The sequence below is a fragment of the Amorphotheca resinae genome (assembly GCF_003019875.1).
Source record: "Amorphotheca resinae ATCC 22711 unplaced genomic scaffold M430scaffold_5, whole genome shotgun sequence".
Lineage (NCBI taxonomy): Eukaryota > Fungi > Ascomycota > Leotiomycetes > Helotiales > Amorphothecaceae > Amorphotheca > Amorphotheca resinae.
The window spans coordinates 1,792,676-1,799,025 of record NW_020194475.1 but is presented as its reverse complement, the minus strand read 5'-3'; positions in this window follow the sequence as shown (position 1 = coordinate 1,799,025).

Sequence of the window (6,350 nt, the reverse complement as noted above, 5' to 3'; positions counted from 1 at the left end):
GACTTTAATAACGTCTAAAAGACTATAGAAATCACTACTAGTATATAGATTATAAATAAGCCTATAGATACAGATCTTAGTATTATAGTTTTATATAAGCCTTATAAGCTATCTAAGCTACTATACTTAGTTAGACGCTTTATTAAATACCGGCCTACTATTATACTCTAAGAGGTAAGTATAGACGTAGTAGAGATTACTCTTATTAGATTCTGTAGTAAGCGTTATGCTATAATTATAATAGACGTAGCTACACGCGCTAAATAAGGCTACCCTTATAAGAAGAAAGAAGAGGCTTATAGTAGTAGTAACATCTTCCTCTATTAAATACCTATACTAGGTACTATAAGAGTTTAATCTAAGTTTTAGTGTACATATAGTTCTACAAGAGGGAAAGAAAATAAAACCCTCTTACTAAGGCGCTGTTATATTACCGGTCCTTTTGTTGTGTCCTTATCTCCTCTATATAAGCCTGTAGATATCGCTATAGATATAGCACGCCTTATGTACACTAGACTACTCCCGGTACTCTACTTTGTTCTTAGAATAGAAATAAGAAATACTTAGTATCGCTAGAGAGCGTCTAGTGCTAGAGGCCTGCCTATTAGCCTATAATATTACTTTATAAATTTCTATAGTAATACTAAGTAATTATCGGCCTAAGTAGATTCTAGGTACTTCTAGCCTATTTCGACCGTCCCTAGTAGGTTCCCCTAGAGGCACTAGTAGGTACGCTATCGTACGACAATAGAAGTTAAAGAGGGCACTTAAAGGAGTGTTTTAAGGTCCTTTTAATAAGTATAGTAGCTATTGTTTTCTAAAAATGCCGCTCCTTAAAGGAGAGATGTTTTTCTTAAAAGAGGCTTATAATAAGATCCTTAGCTTTATTAATATAACAGAGCATTAGTTTACTCTCTTTAAGATCCTTATATTAATAGTTAATAGTAGTAACAAATATAGTAGTATTACGTTAACTAGCGTCTATAAGGTAAAGGGGATTTAAGTTAAAGAGACTATACTATATACTCTTAAGTAACTAAGCGTGTCTAAGATTATAAACAAGATTATAGCTAGACAGCTATAATCTACTATAATTAACTAGAACGTCCTTAAAGAGCTATAGCTAGAGTTACTAAAAGAGATAATTTATGTTATTAATAAAATAGCTATATTAGCTATTAAGGGCAAAACCTTATATTAAGCCTTTATAGATTAGCTATACCTAAATCAAGATAACAAGCCGTCTATAGCTTACTTATAAGTACTTAGCTATAAGGTATATATTTATATTCTAGATTAGAGACAAGTTAAGTTAGGAAAGTTTAATAAGCGTACTAAAAAAAGTATCCTTCTTAGTTTTAAAGGCTACTAAATATACCGCTATTACGTACCCTTAAGAACTTATAAGATCGTTAGATTATTAAACGTAAGATTTAATAAAAAAGGTTTTGTATTAAAAGTATTAGATAATAAGATATAGTTACTACTAACTAAACCGCGCCTACTAACTAATCTACTTATAGATTTAATAAACACTAAAGGTAAAGATAAAGCTAAAGATTAAGAGCTAGCTAAAGATTAAGATCTAGCTAAAGTAGCTAAAATAGCTAAGAAACCGCCCCTTACTACTACTAATGTTAATCTACTAGCTAATACTAACTCTACTATAGAACAGATCTAAGATTAGTCGACTACTACCTTACCTAATTTAGTAGCTATTAAGCGTAGCTAAGGGCGCCTAAAAGGCTTAAAGAATAAGCTAAAGACAATAGCTTAAGCTCTAGCTTAAGCTTAAGATTCTATGTGTTCTATTAACCTTAAATCTACTTAAGTAACTTAATCCTAATTACGTTATATAACTAAAGAAGAGGATATAAGAGATAATACTAAGTAGAGGGTATAGTAATTAGCTTATTTAGCTATAGCTATAGTGTTCTACACTACTTACTAGACTATAGTTAAAGACAATCTAGAGAACGTTTTAATTACATATAAAGAGGCCGTTAGTAGTACTAAATCTAAGTAGTAAAAGAAGGCTATTTAGAACAAGCTTAACTTACTTATAAAGAATAATATATAGACTCTAGTTAAGAGATTAAGCCTTTAAAAGAGAACTAAGGTTCTAGGTAATAAGTAGGTATTTAAAAAGAAAACTAGCGTTAATAGCTCTATAATCCGTTATAAGGTACGCTAGGTAGTTAAGAGATATAAGTAGTGTTATAGACGTGATTATAATTAAACTTACACTAGTATAGCTAAAGGTATAACTTAGAAGGTAATCCTAGCCCTAGTAGCTAAAAAAGATTAAGAAGTAGAATAAATAGACTATGTTATAGCGTTCTTAAACAAGAAAGCTAATAAGAATATATATATTAAACTTCTAACTAGGTCTAGTAAGAGTAATACTTACGTCTATAAACTTAATAAGGCCTTATATAGTCTAAAGTAGGCTTTATAGTTATAGTAGCTAAAGCTATACTAAGTACTTATTAAGCTAGGTTTTAAGCCCTTAATAACTAATAATTATATATACTAATACTCTGTTAAGTGTATTTCTATAGAGTAAAAGAGGCAAGAGTTAATAGACAGTCGTAGTATATTTAAAGGTATATTACTACTTTAACTATAGACTAATCTCTAAACCTCTTTCTTTTTACCTCTCTCTCCTTTATTCTTATACTCCTTAACGCCTACTATTACTTTAGTCGTAGTACGTAGTTACCTTATACTTAATTTTTAAGCTATTATAGTCTTACGTATTAGTATACCTAATATAGTATCTTCTCTTTTTAGCTTTTGTCCTTAGAAGCTTATAAGTAGCTATTAGATTATAAGAAGGCCGCGTTAGGCCTAGATATAGCCTTTAAATACCTCTTCCCTAAAATAAAAGAATAAATTAGTAAATAAATACGTAACTATATAACTAGTAGTGTTAGGAAAAGGAGAGTAGTAGCGACTTTATAGCGTAGTAAAGGCGTATAGCCTAACCGTAAAATTTCTATTATATATCGTACTTTTAGATCTCTGTCTTATACCTCTTATATTTACTTTTAGCTAAGACACCTTATAGTAGAGTACTAGTAAGTCGCTAGGTAGTCGTAAGATCCCTAATACGTAGTACTAACTATATTACCTAGGCGTACTAGTATTCCTTACCCTTTAGCTACTTTTAGAAATCCTTTATTACCCTTTACTAGAAGGTTAATAGTATACTAATAATAGGTAGCTATAGAGATTAAACTATATTACTTATAATTATATTTTTTAAGTAAATATAAAAAAACACTTTCTTTATCCTTCCTTTACTTAGTCCTTCTCTTATAGCGCTAAAGAGTATATAAAGACTTGTTTTTACTAGTTTATTATCTTCTTTTCTTTTTTTTACCTTATATAAATATAACGCTACTATATCTCTCTTTTCTTATAACTCTTTTAACAAACTTCTAACAAACCTTAATTAAACTACTAATAACAATATAACGCTAATAAAGCGCTTAGTAGCTTATAAGCGATACTTAAACTAAATAGCTTTATAAGACTTATAAGGTACCTTACTAAAGTATAAAGATAACGACTATAAGTATTCCTTTCTAGTAAAGAGTAACGGCCTAATAGTATAGTAACTATATTAGTAAAGTACGTATATTATAAGAATCTAAAGAAAGAGTACATTTTTATAAGTATAACCCTTCTTAAGGTAACGCTCTTATATCATAGCTTTATTAACGTTACTAGGTTGTTTTAACTCTTTAAGCTAGAGGAATAAAACTTTAAAAGGTAATTATAAAAAAGGATAAGGTAAGGTAGTCTATTATTTATAGTAAAGTTAAAGCTAATATAAATAGACTATAATTTAGACTACCTAAACTTTAGTAAAGAAGAGCCTTTAACATTTAAAGTCTTAGACTATAATGTTAGTAGAAAAGAGGCTTTATAGTAATAAAGTAGATAGAGAAGAGTATATAAAGTAAAAGTTAGGTTATCTAGCGAAAATTACTTATTAGTTAGAGCTTTATAATAAGTTTACTATAACTATAAACATAAAGGTAGACTATCGTAATTAGCTTATAAAAGAGGTAATATAAGTATAGTAAGACTATATTACTGTCTTTAAAAAGTACGTGTCTTATTTTAAGAAAGTTATAAGTATCCTTTACCTTAATACTAAGTTACTACTAACTTAAAGGTAGTACGCGTACGATTTATAAAGATCTAAAAGAAGTAAGAAAGTAAAGGATACTATAAAGGATAATAATAGTAAAGAAAATAATAGTAGAAAAGATAGTAATAAAGACAAATAATAAATAAATAAGGGTTAAAGTATCTTTAATAAGTAAGATTATACTTTAGATTTTTTTCTTTTTTCTTTTTCTAAGATATATAATAATAAAGTTAGTAAAGCTTTAAAGGGTGTTTACTAGTAAAAAGGTAGTTTAGTGTTTTTTTTTTAAGATACCTAGGTTTCTAAGTTTTTATATAATAAATATAGAAGTTATACTTACGTTATTATAACTATACTAGTAACATTATACCTTTTTAACGATTATCTTAATATGTTTATTTGTATTTACGTAAAAGTAGGCTATTATTAAGGTTCTGTTATAGTTCTTATAAGTTTTCTAAATCGTTATACCTTTTTTATTTTATAAGATAGAGTCTATTTCTTTATAGGCCTTTATAGTTAAGAATAGCTTTTACTTTAAATGTTTCTTTATCTAAGACTAAGATGTCTATTAGGCTTATAAGGACTTTACCTTCTTACGCCTTATAAGGTTCTAGGCTTATAATTAGAAAGGTAAGATATAGCTATACTAATAAAAGGAGGTATAGTCTATAGGCAAGTCTATAGTCTCTAATAACGTCTTTAATTTAGTAAGGACTAATATACTTATCTATAAATTTCTTAAAAGGTTAACGTTACTTTAAGTATTTTGTTAATAAGAGTACTTAGTCTCTCTTTTTAAATAAAATCTTTTTCTAGTTCTAGTTATACTATTTCTTATACTATTTTTAGAAATACTAAAAGAATATAATAATTTCTTTATAGCTACTTTATAGCTACTTTACTTATATATTAGCTACTAGCGCCTCTACTAGCTTTAACTAGTTTAAGGGTATATCCTTAAGACCTTACGGCTAGTACTTATATAGTACATATAATAGTATTACATTTATTATAAAGTACTATAAGGTATTATATATAAATTTAGTAAGATCTAGCTTAGTTACTTAGTTGTCTTGTATAAAGCTATAGTAAGTTTAAAGGTAATACTTAATAGCTTAGTTCTACTGTTTTATCTGCCTGTCTATTTATAAGTAATAAGTAGTACTAAGTCGCTATAATGTCGCTAGGTACTAGTAGAAACTACTCTAGAATTTACTTATAAAGAGAGAGCTTTAGTCTAAGATAATACTATCTAGAATTCTAAATTATTATATAACGTAGTATATTAGAAGAGACACTAGTCTATTACTAGTAAGACGATTAGTTATTAGAATATATAAGGAAAATTTTGTAAATTAGTCTATAATAATAAGTATTAAGTTATATAGTTTGCTTACTACGTTATAAGAGTAAGGTAGCTACGTAATAAAGTTAAGTAAGATCTCTTACTAAGGTTTAGAAGGAATAAAGAGTAAGGCTAACTTACTATATAGTAGATAAGTCCTTACCTTTATTTTTTAATAGATAACGTAAGTAGAAACGTAATAGTAGACGTCTTTATTAAGACTTGGCTAGAAAAAGGATTAGAAAAGCCTTTTCTTTGTTTTACTAACTCTCTAGTACCTTATAGTAAGTACGTTATAAAAAAGCTTTAGTAACTCCTTACGTAAGCCCGGATTATTAGGTACATATATATGTCTACAATACTATAGTAGTGTATTATTCTCGAACGTCTATAAGGACCTAACAGTACCTTAGCTACCTTACTACTTCTTTTACTCTTTATTAGTAATAAAGGCGTCCTTTTACTACGTATTACAAAGGGCTTTTAATAGTAACAGTAGTAACGTTAACGTTGTTATTACCTAGCTATTACTCTTACTAGCCTAACTCTAAGTAAAGTTCTCTACTAGTATAAGAGTGTTTAATTTACGACTTAATACTCTAGTAATAAAAGCGTAAGGTCTCTAAGACCTACGATCGCCTTAGTCTACTAGCTAGCGTAAGTCTAGCCTCTTACGCTAGAGCGATTCTACTAAGATAGTGTACGTTAAGAAGGTCGCTAGACCTTTAAAAGGAATAAAAGGAATTAAAGGAATAAAAGGAATTAGAAGAATAAAAGAAATAAAAGCTTTGTTTTAAACGAGCCTTGTAGCGAGACTAACAGCTTCTAAGGTAACTACAT